Source organism: Hetaerina americana, unplaced genomic scaffold (assembly GCF_022747635.1).
Source record: "Hetaerina americana unplaced genomic scaffold, ioHetAmer1.1.p SCAF_6, whole genome shotgun sequence".
Taxonomy (NCBI): Eukaryota; Metazoa; Arthropoda; class Insecta; order Odonata; family Calopterygidae; genus Hetaerina; species Hetaerina americana.
Window position 1 is genome coordinate 24,289,934 of NW_027287205.1, and position 16,286 is coordinate 24,306,219.

Here is a 16,286-nt window from a genome sequence, read left to right on the forward strand (position 1 = left end):
GACAAACGCGTTCGAATTTGATCGAAAAAACATGGATGGTAATCAGCGTACTGGTCTGGCAAAATATTCCACTAACCAATAAATTATTTCAAAAGTGAATAAAATAATCATGGAGTGCAAAAGTGCGAAAAGTGCGAAAAATCGCTGAAGCTATAGGGACTTTGTCTAAACGGGGATATCACATTTTAACACTAGAACTGTACATGAGAAAATTATCTACTGGATTGTGATTAACTGTATAATCACATATGTATCAGAACGGAAATTTTCGAGCAATGTTTGATCCGTTTTAAAGGCAAATAACAAGATATTCTGCGCCGGTTTGCGACCACATTCGGAATCAGGATCCACCATTAAACCTTAGAGAAAAAAAGCAGTCAAAGTAGTGAAAAAATGTTAAATAACCAACATCAAAAACGGAAAATGCAAATCGGTTGGCTGAAAAGGTGTTGGCTTCAGTTTTCTGTGATGGAAAAGAGATTCTGCCGATAGATTCCCACGCCAACCTCCTGAACCAAATATTACTAAAGATTCACGAAAAAAGGTCAGATTTTGTGAGGAAGGAAGTCATCTTTAATAAAGACAATGTTCACCCACACACGTGCATCGTTGCCGTAACAAAAACACGTGAACTAAGATGTGTGTTGTTGCCCCACCTGCCTAATTCGCCTGATTAAGCTCCATTAGTCTCCAAGCTCTTCCCCAAGCTCAAAATGTTCTTGGAAGGCCGGTAATATTCTTCAAATATCAGATTGGATATCAGATCAGTGGACGAGTATTTTGCAGGCCTGAGGAAACCTATTATTCGAGAAGGGATCAAGAGTTGGAACAGAGCTGGACTGACTGAAGCTGGACTGGAGCTGACTGATTTGTGTACAGGGAGACTGCATAGAAAAATGAAAAAGTTTCACTGAGGTAAATAGTTTATTTCTATTCCACTCCGAGGACTTTAAAATTACCCTCGTATACGATACTTGTCGTTACATCTTGGATGTGTCCAAGTGAGCTAACCAAGTAATGTCTAAGTTGCTAAATCCATCAAATTTTCATCTCCCTTAATGTCAAAATTTTTCCCCCGGTGAACGGAGGTTATCTTCAAACAAATAACTAGGAGAGGAATTTTGCTGGCCTGATCATATACAATTTTCGAGAATAAAATTCTGTTTCATCGGGATTCATAGTGAATTGTTCTAAATTAACTATTGCATTATATTTTTTTAGACATTTTCCTGAAATTCCATGATGTAATTGATCGTTTACGTTTTCTGGAATTTAGAAATTGCTACATAGATAAGATGAGATAATGTTTTTCAAGATGGGCATCCCTGATCCACTCTTGTCAACTGATAATGACTCATAAATGGGACTTTCAAGCAAAATATTGCTCCATACGTCCATTTTGCTTTCCAATACACGTATGAAAGGTTTTAATGAGAGCCAAAGGAGTGAACGTGGATGCGTCAGAGGATAGTGTTATTAAAATTCGTATATGTAAATAGGCTGGGTCAGTTTCTTATTGACTACAGTTACTCAGTCAATTAAAAATTGAAAACTAAGCCGATACATGCATAATCAAAGCAAATACGATGTCTGGGCCATCGCACATGGCCTAATATCACTCCAATTGAATAACGCACCGTCCATAATCACGCACTGCCCAACATCACACCCCGACCAAACCCAGGCACCGTTAAACATCTTACTTTCACTGTGTAACTTTTCATGCCGTCCTAATCAGTCACCAACCATTATGGCACAGTAATTGTAACATTTATGACTCAATTGTGTGTACAGGGGCTGCCTTACACCAAATCTGAAACTCCTATCTTTTGCTAGAAAGGATTCCAACAGGTAGCAGGTTCCATTCAGAATATTTCTAAATAAAAATAAAAACGATCTCCTTATCATTTTCGTTGACTTATATTTGTTTTACTGTATGTTGGTATAAACTTTAGTATTTTTCCTCTTAAAGCTTTGATTATCTATTTCTTTCCTTAAATCTTCTTCAGCTAATAGTTGTATTTAGGGGGAGGCGACCGACAGCTGAGGTCATTTGCCCAATAGGGGATGGGAAAGGATAAAGGGTGGAGGGAAACCCGGCGCCGGCATTGGCCTACTCTTTACGAAATACACCTAGGGGTCCGCATTCGACGGACGGCGTACTCACTCAAAGTGCCCTCCACAAAGCACCTCAAGTAGGGATCGAGATACCACTGAAAAATATTCAACACCGCCAGGATTTGAACCCAGGCCGTCTGGGTGGGAATTCAGTACGTTAGCCCCCGCACTATCTCGATCCCCTTATTCTTTAGCTTCGTTATTTTTAAACATTCTACCCATCGCACATAGCCTACTCCTTTTCCTTCTGTTTTTCACCCTCTTCAGTTCCAGAATACGCCACATATCCGATACGCTTTCTGAGTTTTTGTACCCCTTCGATTATGTATGTGACTGCCTTTCGCTGCACTTCTATCATTTTATCATGCCTCACCTTATATAGGTTCCATACTATGTAAGGGTAATCCATGATAGGACAAACCATGACCTTATTTTGGAATCCAAATGGATTTTGAGGATCGAGGGTAAATTGCGACCGGAAGATTATATATTGGGTCAACTAATCGGATTTGTCTCGAATTATCCGAATGAAAGTAATGCAATGCTTCATCGGGAGAATAGGTTTTCGAAAGGTCCAGACCATTACCAGTAAGCGACGAGGGCCTCATTGGATCGAGATTCATGATAGAAGGAGTTGGCGCGGTGTTGCAGGGGGAGAGGGAGTGGGAACAGTTTGATTGAGAGAGAACTGGGTGATAGGAAATGAAAGGCTCGCTAGCTGGTCTTCCCTCTTCCTAAACATCCCCCACTCCTCCCACGGCGAAGCCCTACTCATCGGCGAAGCCGAACACACAGAAACAGCCCTCTCTCACCTCCATCCTGAAAGATGGGAAATGATTCTGGGAGTTTAAATGGGAAGGCTTGGGATGAAAAGGATGATGGGGAAAGGCGCGAATAGGCTGCGAGTTGGAAATAAATGAAGAGCAGTGAGGATATAAGGATTTTGCAGCGAACACATGCTTGGGGTTCCACTTAGATGTATCACAAATATGAATGCTGTTAGCCAATTTTTTCGATAGTCTTTTTTTAAATGAATTGAAGGGAACGTGTTATTATTTCGGATTTTTATATTTATAAAAATATATAACTTAATAATAAATCAATAATTTATTTTTAGAGCTTTAGTTTGGCTTAAAAATCTGAATAAATAGTATAAGATTACTGGTAACGACATTTAAATTTTTTTAGCAGAAATGATTTCTGATCCCTTCTGTACACTTCAGTCCAACTTAAACTTGAAATAATGAGAAGAAAGAGTACCCAAGTCGATCTTAACCTAGCCATGAATGTTTTATTATTGTTTTAATACTCATAATACAGATATAACCCACAACTCCAGCTTTCCCTCTCCCATGCATCTTTCATCATTTTTCTATAACCCTATCTTCCCATTTTTTTTGATAAAATACAAACCTTTTATTTCTTTACCTATTTTTCCATTGATCCGTCCTTAACAGAACCATCTTTAGGAACAGTAATTTCTCAGTTTTTTCACATACCACATCTAATTGCGTTTGCATTCAACGCCAAAATTTTGAGCGTGTCTTTTTGAAAACAAGATTTTTTAAATATATACGTCCAAAATGGTCTTTCCTCCTTAATTTTGGAGACTTTTAGTCTTTATATGTTCTGTTATATTATGGTTAAAATTGATACCCTCATTGGTATATATTTATGTACATGAATGTATTGATCTATTCTAAAAAGTATCTGGGTTGTAATGATTTGACTTCCAGTACTTGCACAAATAATTGGGGATGAAAACTATTAAACCAACCGTTAATCCAACCGTATAACCTTTTTTCCGTGTTTTGCCAAAATAAACTAGAAAGTGACCAAGCCAACAATTCCTAGTGAAATATAGGGTTTTTTTAAAGTAATTTTTAGAGGAATTAGGCCATAATCACGGAAAAAAGAAAGGTTTAACTTTAATATCGGCTGTCTCCCTACCATACCGCTGCTCTCCATCCGAGGCTTTCCACTCTATCGTTCGTCCGTCGGAGTACTTTTCTCTCGCCCCTCTTTCTAAAGCCATTTCCGTGCTCTCGCCCAAACTTGGTCTCAAATAACTCCATCTCACTCCAACCTTCTCTCTCTCGTCTTCACCACACCATCTCCCAAATGCTTCATCCTTATCTTCCTCCATCTAACCTCCCGTCTCTAACTCCCCTCGCTTTACGGGTGAGGTGAGAGAAAGTCTCTCTCTTTTGCCCTCTTACTGGCAAGACCAGACGATTGGGTTGTTCCTGTGCCTAGTGCTTGCACTTCCTTCATCCATGATATAGGATACGTGGTCTACCATCAAGCAATGATTAAGGCATTGGATTTACAATGAGTTTTGACCCTGGGTTGTGATACCGTGCTCTCGGTATCTAGTTCAATAAGCCTAAGTTCATGCATATGGGTGTTAATCTAAGGAATGCATATCTTCGGAAACATTAAGGTAATAATGTCTTTCTGTCAATTTGCGATAAGTATGTACGTGGGCCGTTCAAAATCCAAGAGCCTACAGTATCAGAAAATTTGTCATAATAGTAAGTCTCATCTCTAGCTAGACTTCTGTTAAGGTTTCAGCTATACTCATTTCGTGGTTTCATTTTCATAGTCTATGAAATAACAAAAGTTTGTTTATTTAGAATAACGGAAAAATTAGTTCCCTTCGGCGGCTTCAAATCAAAATGCTTAAGACTGAAAGATTTTAAAGTCAATTTGGATAAAGTTTAAGGCACATGTATTTCTGGGTTTATGACTGTTTATACGAGGAATTCGGTAAATGAGTTTTAACTTGGCTGTACGACACAAATGATGAACAACTTTCGAGACGTGGAAGTTGTTTCCTCCAAAATGATAGACAAAGTCCAAGACATGGTTTTGAGAAGTCGACGAATCAAAGTGTGGGATCGGGATGGTGCGGTGGCTAACGTACTGGCATCCCACCCAGAGGGCCTGGGTACGAATCCCGGAGGCGGTAGATATTTTTCTGTGGTATCCCGATCCCTACTTGAGGTACGTTATGGAGAGCACTTTGATTGAGTACACCGTCCGTTGGATCGGCCGTTAAAACTGCGTACCCCTTGGAGCCTTACGATTAGAGTAAGCTAATGCCAAAACTGGGTTTCTCTCCACCCTTCACTTTTTCCTGTACGACCCCTTTGCGCAAATGACCTCTGTTGTCGCTTGCCTCCCCTAAAACTACTCTTACTACGAAAGTTCTCGTAAGTTGAGACCCCAAGCACATCACAAGTTACAGTATTTTCAATTTTCCACGAAAAATTTTGTGTCCGTGTTTGCATTCAGTGAGAAACTAATGCAGTCATGTGTTCGACTTGAAGGCTGGTTTGGTGCTTTTCCGTCGCAATCTTGACGAATGTCCGCAAAACTACATAACAAGGGAGGAAACATGGATACACTACTACACTCCAGAGGCAAAGATAATATATTCTTACCTATAAACCTAGGAGCCCCGTCCATGGGCCAATCGATTTTTCCATCAGGAAAAAGTGATCCTTACAGGCGCGTTCTCGACAGCCGCAGTACTGTATCAATGCTTCGACGCTGTGAAAAAAATCTATTTCAAAGGGGGCTATGAAATTGAGAAGAAAATATTTTTCAACAAAAATCATTATTAAAAGCATTTTGTCAGAAAAATAAAAGAATTTTAAATTGAAACACACCTTGTACTTAAATTATGGGCAGAGATTTTTTTAACATAAAATACCAGAAATTTGCAATTTGAAACGACAACTGTCTTAGAATTGAGACTTTCGAGAAATGAATTTGGAGAAGTTAACTTGAATACGGACGGAAGGAAATGGAAATAGCGTCATACGCCTTTGGAGGCATAGGGATTTAATAGATTTCCGGCATGAAAATTGGTTCGTGAACACATTTGAAGTATTTTTGCTGCTATCGCTGTTAGCTATTTGATTTTTGTGTGGTGATTTACCGGGAGATGTGAAAGAAAAAAGATTTTCGTAAATGTGATTTTCTCCATTTTTCATATGCAATGAAAGTTATGTGCATGATTAGAGTCACTGTAATTTCACGTCTAAGGGGATTGAATATTTTGTGGCGAATATTAAAAGAAAATTAAGAAAAATCTTCCACGAATGAAACGCAAATAACAGTTAACTAAACACGTTGAATATTGTTACTTCTCAAACACATGGCTGATACAACAATATCAAAACTGGTTTTCACTCAAAGTTCCTCAGTCCACCATTCGCATCTCTAATTCGTATCTTGATTAATATACGGTCATCACTTGTCTTAAACTGCATTTAAATTACTGTGTTATATTAGTTAGTGAATTTCATTAATTGTGGGGAAAAGAAATCGCTTTCAGGAAATGCATATCCTATCCATAATATTAAGCTCATTAAGAAGTATCAGATTTTTACAATCTGAAATCGTTGCATTGAAACGTATATTAGCGGATGACTTCGTTCAAAGTTACTGTGACAGCATCTCCTGCAGTTTCTTGGGAATTTCAATAAGAAGTTATTTGATAATCTGTTATTATGCTCAACTTTGCAGCATCATCACAGTATTTGTATCCACCTTTTTTTGATAACTTGATGGATCTACGTTGGTATTCTGCTTGATGAAATAGGATAATAACATCATTCAGCACCAATGAGCATGGACATAAACAGATAGGGAATTCTCTAGCTCAACTTATTCGCCATCATTTGCAAAGCAAAGATCTTCTATCAGGATAATATACCATCATTATACCTATACGCCTTCAATAATTACCTTTCAATCGGTCTTTCTTCGAATATCGCTGGATTAACCCTTTGAACAACTCCGTAAGCAATCGGATTAGATCGTAATCTTCTTGGAAGTGCATCCTATTACGTGGTTTCCGATTTTATGTCAAACAACCTCAGAAACTTGAAATATCTCTGACTATTCAACATAATCTCCTTTTGGACGAATACAGTTTTCACAGTGTCAATTCCATGCTTTTGATGCCTCTAAGAATTATATTCCGTAGGCTTCTTTTTCCCATTAAAGAAATACTAATGAAAAAGCAGACTGGAACACTTTTGGCCACCTTCGTCGTTGAAAAAAAGCCAAAACTTTTTTTTACAATGGCTGAAACAGCAGGGTTCATGAGATAACACTTCATAGTTGTTGTTACGAAGGCATTCCTGAGTTAAGATTGTTCAATGAGGAGATTATTCAAGATATTTGTCTTGATGGAAATACTCATGTGAAACTTGATTTTCTTGGACTACTGTACGGAAATTTTCCCTTAAAATTTTTTCTTAGGGTTTAGTCGTCATCATAGCATCCCCTGAAAACTGTGAATGAGGAAGTAAATTGCTGTCCCAATATGTGAACACTATAATTTTTTCGTCTTTGAAATTACTTCTATGCCGGTGATTTGATGTGCTTTCATTTAAAAGCTTGTCGCTTTGGTTGAAAATCGGAATCCACGTTACATACCTGTACTGCATGGAATAGGCATGTGGCGTCTATGGTCATGATTGTTAAAAGGTTCTTGGTGCTATCACGTGTCCTCATCGCCTGAGCTGTTTCTACGTTATTTCTAAGTTATTTCTACGCTACGTTACGTTGTCGTCACAGTCTGTATTTTTCTATCAGAATTCGGGCCAACCACCTTGAAGAAAATATCTGCATTTCCACGTCTCGTGAAGGATGGCCTAAAAATATCCCACAGAAATGAAAACTTACAGAGGTGTTATGAACCACTCGGACCGATTAGTGATTTTTAAGAACTTGCTTTACTCGCACAATCATATTATCGGTCCGGCTAGGCCGTGGCCGACGGTTCGTGAATTTGTTATCTATCACATGACGCTCTGCCTTTTTCAAACCGTGGCAACAACGAATGCATATTTTAAACTTTTCAATTGAACCATCGAACGTCATATATCTCCAACTCAATGGCAGATGAAATTGGATGGGTGTTAAAATGCGCTGGTGAAGAAAACGGAACGAAGACACGATGTGTTTGTACACTAAATGATCTGCATTTATACGAATCCTGTACACCCCAATTTTGCCAATTTTTACTTCAAATTCTGTTTACTTCCTGTCCCAAATAAATGGACGATCTGATAACATGAACGGCCATGGCGTATTCTCCTAATCACTGAATAAAAGATGAAATTTGAAGCGGAAATATATGCATGACTATTTGTTAGATTCCATGCAACAAGCACATTTAAATGTTTTCAGACTGGTAATCAAACGTTATCTTATTCGAGAGTAAACCCTAAGTATAAATTTCTAATATATGTTTATGAAATTCAACACTCGGCAATGATAGTAAATAACCCTTTATGCTTATGCATGAATGGCTTATTAACAAGTGGGTCGATTATAACGCTATCACGTCGTACTTTTACCGTTACGGTCATTATATCTGGTTTTTATTTAACTATTTTGAAACCAGGTATCGCCATTTAACTATTTTAAATCAGGTATCGCCATATTAATCATCTGATTACGACATTTTTATCGAAAATTCAGGTAGTTCGGACCACGCACCCTCTTATTGCAAGCTCAATACGTTCTGAATACTTCCAATTTCACTTTATTTGTGTATTTATTGATTCTATCAATGGAAATTTGAATTCGCCGGTAATTCAAATCCTCAGATTTACACCACTCATATTTATTTCAGGGATCAATCATGCCTATTTGAAGAGAACTAAAGAAAACTATGGGAGAATACCCTTGTTGTATTGACCACGCCCATACATTCAAGCCAGCAGCCATCTCCGTTTAATCTCACGGGTGAAAACACAACACAGCCGCTTAAATGATCTCTAATTAGCCCCTTCAATGACAAACTGGGTGCATGGAGTAAGTGAGGGCAGTGTGTTTTTATTCCTGAGGAACGATCGCAATCCGCTTGCAAAGTGACGCGCGAGAGAGACGCTATTCGCATTTCAAGCACGAGTTTCCCGACGAAGCCCGGAGGGCGAGTCTCAAAAAAGTGGGGTTGGGATGAGAAAATGGGAAGGGAAAAGCATAAAACTTGGGGAAATGTGCATTAGAACGCAATTACAGGTGGGAATTTTAAGTTTTACCCCCCAAATGAAAAGATAATTACGCGAGAGGAGGGGGTTGTACAATGAGGCTGAGGAAATTGCGAGGGCGGTAAGTGAAAGTGGGGAATGCGAGGTGGGGATGAGACTGAGTGAGATGGTTAGGGGAGAAAGGGAGTGAGAGGAGGTTTTGAGGGAGTTGGGCGTGAGATCGTGTGAGAGAAAGAGCGTAATAATGAGATTTCGGCGCAGCCGTGAGTAGAAGGACGGCAGGCGGAAAGGGGGGTGGAAGATGAGGGAAAATGGGTGAGGAAGGATGGAAAAACAGGGGATTGGATAATGGCAGGAGATCGGAGGGATATGAGAGAGACTGGGAGGGAATGCTGTAGGGGTTTGAGGAAACGGCGAGGCAACGTACAAAAGGGTATGGGGTGCGACTGGTGGATAGGGAATGGGGGCGAGGAGAGACGATAGGAAATTGAGGGAAGGGCTAAGGACGGTGGCCGGGGTAATGGATGGAATAGAGTTGAGGGACGAGGGACTCAGTAACAAAGGAAAGAGGGGCGATTGGGGAGTGGATGGGGCGCGCAAAATGGGAGATGGAGGACTGTTTTGTTGGGCGGGAGAAGGGCAGCATAGGAGCGGTGGGTGAAAATGAATTGGCGATTGAGAGCAGAAGAAAATGAGAAATAAATCAAGGAACCCAGTAAATAACTTTAAAAATAATATAGCAAACGGAAAAATGAATGAACCACTGCTCTTAATTGCCCTCAGTATTTTCTTAAATGATTGATAAATCCCTATTGTTTGGATGATTTACCTTTTTTTTTTTATTTTTGCAAATTAATAAGAAGAGTTAACGGTTTAATGATAAATGTACTACTTTTCTGCGTTTTTGAATTCTGTGGTAATAGCTATTCTAATTGTAAACAGTAATGAGTAGCGTTAAATTATCATTATACATTTTGAATATTTACGGAGTCAATACCCTAATAATGCTTCACTATTGTTCAATGAAAAACTCATAAATATGCATGACAATTCCTAAGTAAATCTCTATATCATCTAGTCCCGTCATTCACAGTGGTTTTAAACAAACTTGGGATTAAAAGACGTTGTGTTCATACGTTTAACTCATTCACATAGTCTTGCAAAGAGGATCTTGAAGATACCATTCAGGGAGTATTTATTCAACCCAATTCACACTAAGCTGACCATTCTCGAAATGAATATGGTGATCATTCATTGCTTTCGTTGACCACTGAGATAAAGAGTTGACGGTAAACAAATCAGCGTGCTCAACAACTGATTCAATATTATGTGTAATTCATGCAGGGTGATTCATAATTTTCTCCGGCATTCAATACTCAATAACTGTAACATATAAAGTGAAAAGGATCATATTTGTGTGAATTTAAACTAAAACACTGTGCTTAAAAGCAGTTTTTAATATAATAATGCGCCTCTTTACTGCTTTTGTAGGATAAATCTTAAAATTGTGCAAGTAATTATGAATCACCCTTTGTAATTGCATTAATATACTTGTAGTTGCCAACTAAAATCCAAGAATTTCTTATCTGTCTTTTAAGAAATAAGTATCACAAAATTGTCAATTAAATTGAAAATCATCGTATGCAACATTTTAAACGCTTTTTATGCTTTAAAATTTGAAAAAATGAACGCTTTACTCTTTGGTAGTAAAGAATTTGGCAGGATATTATTAATAATAATGAAAACTTCGTTGCAATTTTCCACAGTTAAAACTTTATTGCCGACCATGGTTTCGATACACTGTATCATCATCAGGTCTCATATCATACATGTCTCGATTCCACAACATCACGCCTGACTCTTCACTTTTCGTAGGATATTATTAGATAGGATAAGCTCGGATGATGCTTATAGATGTCACTCTGCTCCCAGAAGGAAAAGAAAATTTGCCACGAATTAAAATATTCCTTTCTTCTGTAACTCATATTCTCCGAATTCTGAACGTAACCACATAATTTTCAAGTCTTTTACGATGTCATACCATTTAAACTAGTCACACTAGAAAAGTATGCTGAGATTACGAGTGTAACATATGATGCTGATGTGATCAGAAAGTAGATCTATGTAAGGGAGATAGCTCATATCTGTTGCTCCAAGAAAGAAACACCTGCGCTGGTCTTAGAGTGAGCGATTCTGTACATTTGGCGACTTGGGTTAGCGTGGAGCTTCGCTACTGCGTAAAGACTGGGAGGGAGTGAGGTTATCGCGATAGGCGAACGACCCTTCACTCTGTTTCCCGGCATAGCCAGACTTGTTCGTTTACGCGACGCTCATGGTGCTGAATACAAACTCGATCATAAAAGCCACGTATAAGGGAAATACCAAATTACCGAGCTTCTTCATAATTCATTTGTGTGGATATTTGTTGAAAATCAGCGAATCTGGTACAAATATTCATGATAACACCAACACCAATGATAAATCCTATATGTACATAGTATTTACTCCATTTTTTTCAATCCTAAATTACGTTTTATTTTATTAAGTCGTATAGGTTTCTGGATACAATTAAGAAAACATGGAAATAAGACGTAATTATTAATATAATTGCAATTTCTACTCTTGACAACATCAGCAGTATTAATTACACCTTACTCAATCGTTAAATAATATAGTCTGAACTTTTAGTAACAATGTATGGAAAACCTTAAGTATTTTTTATTTATTGTTTTGTTGAAGACTAAAATTTGTATGGATATTGTTTTGCTTCTTAGAGCCGCTTGATGCTACACGTAAAATATTATTACAACCCACTAGCGTGAATAATTTGGTTAATTAGTTTTACGTTTAGGGAGTCAAAATAATAATTTTATGAACAGATGTTATCATTGAAGTTAGTCCTCATACCACAGTTAATTATTGATGTTTTAAATTTCAAATTTGGAATTACATATGATATGAGTTATGATTTTGCGAAGTTACACCAACACGTCAGATAACACCTATAATGACTAGACCGGGGTATTAATTCCAAATTAAAACAATAAATTAGGTAAAATAATAAAAAATAGTTTCACGCGCCTCAGGAAATGACCTGATAAAAAAATGGTGAAATAATAACTGACAAAATAAAAGAACTAACGTTTCAGTGTCTTTTCGCGCAGTCATCGCAAATTAACTTTAGTAAATCTGGTCAAATAGCAGTTAATTAACGAAGTTTAGTTGATAGGAGGATGTTATGGAGATATTCAAGTTAGAAGAAAGAGGAATTAAAGGATTTAGGGTGGAAATGAATAAGTTAATGATAAACGTGAATAATAATAACGTGTTATTTAAAAATTAGTGACTTAATTGTTATTAATATTTAAATTCATTTAATTGAGCTATATCATAAATTCAATGTGCAAACCTAAATTAAGGTTTAGAATGAACTTATCTTATAGGTTGTTCTTGAGAAAGCCAAGATTGTCAATCCTGGTAGTTGATTTGATATGAGAACGGGTGGAACTACACTCGACGACCCAATAGGACAAAAGTTTCAAAATGAGTCCTATTATTTTCCCTGTTCCAAATTCAGATCTCAAATAAAAATGATTCCTACGAAATCACGAAGCGTGAGTAAACTCAGTGTTACGTGAGCTTGATGACCTAGATTCCTGTTTTCTTTGAAATTGGTCTGATTTCTCTAAGGAATCTCTACCGTTTCTCAATTGGATGTTTTTATCCTGGACCGTTTCTAGGAGAATTCAGTTTTTCCCCTTTCATTCTGCATTACCTTTTTGAATCTAAGTCTTCTTCCACCAATCATAGAATGAATCATTGAATTATTTTATTGGATAAGAAGCGCACCGCAGAAAACGTTTTACCTTATTGCTAGCAGTTTACAAATATGCCATACAAAAATGATACATGAAAGTAAAAACATAAAAAGGGTAGCAGAGGACTTTCATTTCTGAAAACTCATTAAATAAAATAGCGGTTATAAAACTACTGCAAAATGTAAAATTATGTACATTACGAGATATGTCCGATAAGTACCCGACATGCGTTCATATCTTCGCGCCAGAGCGCTCGTGCTGCCTCTGTAGGGTCTGAGCGTAACCAGTAGTCCCTCACGAACTCCGTGAATGCCGCAGTTACCGGCCGGACGCCTTGGGTACGCGCAGCTTGTGTTTGAGTCCAACGTGCGTTTTCCGTTCGTCTCATTTGTTTACTGTTGAAAATGATAGAAAGAACAGATCAATGAATTTGTATCAAGGTTTACTTCAATCTGGGAAAGAATTGTACGGAGACGATTGAAATGATACAGAAGGCTTTTGGGGACGAAAGTATGGACATAACACAGATAAAGAAGTGGTAAAGGTCGTTTAAAAATGGCCGCACATTCGTTGACAGTGACCCTCTGTCTGACCGACCTTCCCTGACAACAATACCGGAAAACATTGAGCGTGTGCGACTTGCGATTGAAGGTGATCGTCGATTGACTGTTCGTGAACTATGATCTCGGAATACGGAAAACTACTTTTTGGGAAATTTTGAATAATAATTTGGGAATGACTCGAGTGTTTGCGAAATTCATTCTGAAATTGCTCGTGGCCGAGTAGAAAGAATTTCGATTTGAATTCCCTCCGGACACCTAGGAAATGGTCAGTAAGCGCTGAAAATGTCCTTAAGATTGTTACTACTGGTGATGTATCATGGGTTTATTGCTACGATCCTGAAACTAAACAACAATCTTCACAGTGGAACGGTCCAGACGAGCCACAGCCGGAAAAGCATGATAAACTTGAATTAAACATTTTTTGTCATATTGCCTATAGTATTCATACAGTTATCAAACGATCAAATGTTACCTTATTCGCAATTATTAAACTCGAATAGAATATTATCTTAATTATCACCGAGAAAACCCTTTGTTTATGGACGATACTTAGATGCACGGGAGGCTACTCAGTCGATCTTAAATTCCATTATTAAAGGTAATTAACTGTTCATTATTTGATTTTGAACAATTTTAGAAAGCATTATGAAATATGGAAGGATTTTAAATTGCTTTGATGAATACTATCAGCGGTTGTGTGCCTTATTTAGCCTCTTTAAAAGTCAATGTATGCATTTCAGAGTAAAAACCATTCTCCTAGGCGAGATTCGAACCCGCTTCCCTCGGTATCCGACTGAGTGCTTTGGCCAGTTAAGGTATTGAGGCCGAGATTATGGCCATTATAAAGGAACAAGATGCTATGTTGAAATACCATGCATACAATGTCAAACCCATTTGTAGTTATGTGCTTCACGCCACAGTCCTCAAGATGAAATCCAAATATAAACACAAGTTGTAATTTTTCAGGGGTGAAACACCCCTAGTGTTATAATTTCCTTTAACCTCATGAACTTTGGCGCATTGGGCACGACTTCTAATGCCTGTCGCATTGTATGCATGGCATTTCGTCACAACATCTTGTATGGTATGTGTCAATGCTGCCATCGCTGTGGTACGAGAACTGTATAATGACAGCTCACAAGCGAACGCAGTTCTTGGGTTACGTCCTTGCTGGTGCGCGGACTTGTCTAGTGTCTTCTTCCGTTAGGTTTTCTATTGACGGCCCATCATATACTTTTGGCAGTACGCCCATGGAGCTGTACTGGAACCAACATTTTATTTGTCATAGAGCGTGACAGAATTAAATCATTTATAAAATGTGCTGCGCACAGGTATTCGCGTCAGAAAACTTTGAGTTGGATAGCAACCCAGGCTGCAGAGGATTTAAAGCCATGAAATAAATGAAATTCATTTACGCTTTCACACTGTTCAGCAGTACTTCAAATAGAACAACATGATTAGAGGTGACGATAGATGTCAGGGTAGGGAGATCTAAGGAAATGGTAAAAATAGCTGCGAAGAGAATAGCTTGGGGAGCTAGAATCTTACAATGCTCTAAATGTTGACCTATGTCGAACAAATGGCAATGATAATTCTGAATTGAGATGATGAAAATTGGTATTTTTAAAGGCATCTGGAGCATGCTATTTCAAATAAAGTTTCCCGCACTAAGTAGTCAACTACTTCAACCCCGTGCATAGAGCCTCATATTTCGCTTTGAATGGAATCTAGGAATAAAAAGCCAAACAGATTCTACTAATTGAACAGGTCTACCTATACCTCTTTCCTAACTTTCGCGTCGAAGGATGGGTATTCAACTAGGAATTTTTATTGGGTAATACGCCGTTTAGCATTAAGATTTCTACGAGATTTAAATCAGTTTTCACATGTTGGCAAAACTTGCGATAACACCTACATTTGATAAAATAAAGATCCCTGAAGTCAATATTCAGCAAACTCAACAAAATTGTATCATTGCATATAAAGTCCGTCGTAACCATAGCTGGACCAGATGCAATCATATGCGCCGACTGATGTAGCATAAGGGATTATTTTTTATCGAATGAGGGAAATTGTCTGGGGCTCCGCGAGGAGCAGCAGTAGATAAGATGTATTTGAATGGCGTTTAGAGCCCAGTTTGATGAGTAATCGCGGAATTTTTTTTTGCACTTGTTAAGCGAAAATATTTTCCACGCCCATGGTGCCTCCCCACCCCGTCGCGCCTCTCCGCGCCTCTCCTTAACCCTTTTTTCTCAGTACTGGTATGTATATGGGAAGAGCGTCCGTCATAAAGACCCTTTAGTCACGGTCGGTGATAAAATCATGCCGCGTGCCATTACGGGAGCTCGCGCTATCTCCACGCCTTCCTTCGCCTTGCCTCACACTCCGTTATTGAAAGGACTCACAAAGGCCTCCCCAGGACTTGATTTCAGTTAAAGATAGACGGTAAGGGTCCAAAAGGGGTCGCGATGGAGCGCGTGCCCTTATCGCGGGAGTTGCGAAAGTTCCCTTTCACACGTCCTTCACCCTTGAGCACCAATAGGTGTGCTCCCCCAACCTGCCGAGCGGGCACCCGCAAACTTAGTCTGGAAGCAAAATATTGTGGGAGACCTAAAGATTAGCTTCAAAGAGGTAGGGTTTAACAAATTCATATTACATTTAACAAGATTAAACTAGGTCAAAAGGCATGTTTTGTAATGCAGAATAGAGCGAGTTTAAAAAGTTTCAGAGGTAAAATACGCAAAAGGAATTAAAAATTGGCCATATTGAAA